Raw genomic sequence first — 785 nt, forward strand, 5'->3', positions numbered from 1 at the left:
AGTGAAATGGTCCATTTGAGGATGACTTTTTTCATCTCATAGAATATGGTACTAGACTTGAAAAGTAGATTCTGAAGGTAGATTAATAATTCACCAACTAAAACCTTAAAAGAGCATCCAATGACCTCTGTCCCTACTATTCCATTCCCATAGGAAAGCCTAAGTAAACTTTAAGAGTCAATACAGCTTTCAAAGGAAGCTCATTTATTAGTAATAACCAAGCAGGCCCCCTCCTCAGCCTAGGAACATCCACAGGCTACACTTGCCTCTAAGAACTCCTTTTTTACCCTTGGAAACCTTGCTGATCACTTTTCAAGGCTTAACTAAAATTCACACTCTCTAGGAAGTATTCTCCCATCATTCTAGCTGGAATTAATCACCACTCTACAAGTTCCCATAATTAATCTGGATATTTATCATGTATGTCTATAAAATTATAAATATTTATAGACACTGCTTGATAAAGGGTAACTGTAACACTCTGTACTAGTCTATGGATAAATTTGATCTTGAGCAAATTTTCTAAGTTTGTTTCTTGGAAACCTAATGAAGATTGAATGCCAGATTTGCCATTAGCTAATATTAGTTATGGCATAAAGAAAAATGAAATAATGTTATTTGCAGCAGCATGGATGGACCTAGATACTGCCATACTGAGTGAAGTAAGTCAGAAAAAGCCAAGTATCATATATTACTTACATGTGGACTCTAAAAAAAAATGATATAAATGAATTTATTTACAAAATAGAAACAGATTCACAGATTTTGAAAACAAACATGGTTAT

This window comes from Bubalus bubalis, chromosome 1 (genome assembly GCF_019923935.1).
Source record: "Bubalus bubalis isolate 160015118507 breed Murrah chromosome 1, NDDB_SH_1, whole genome shotgun sequence".
In the NCBI taxonomy this organism is placed as follows: domain Eukaryota; kingdom Metazoa; phylum Chordata; class Mammalia; order Artiodactyla; family Bovidae; genus Bubalus; species Bubalus bubalis.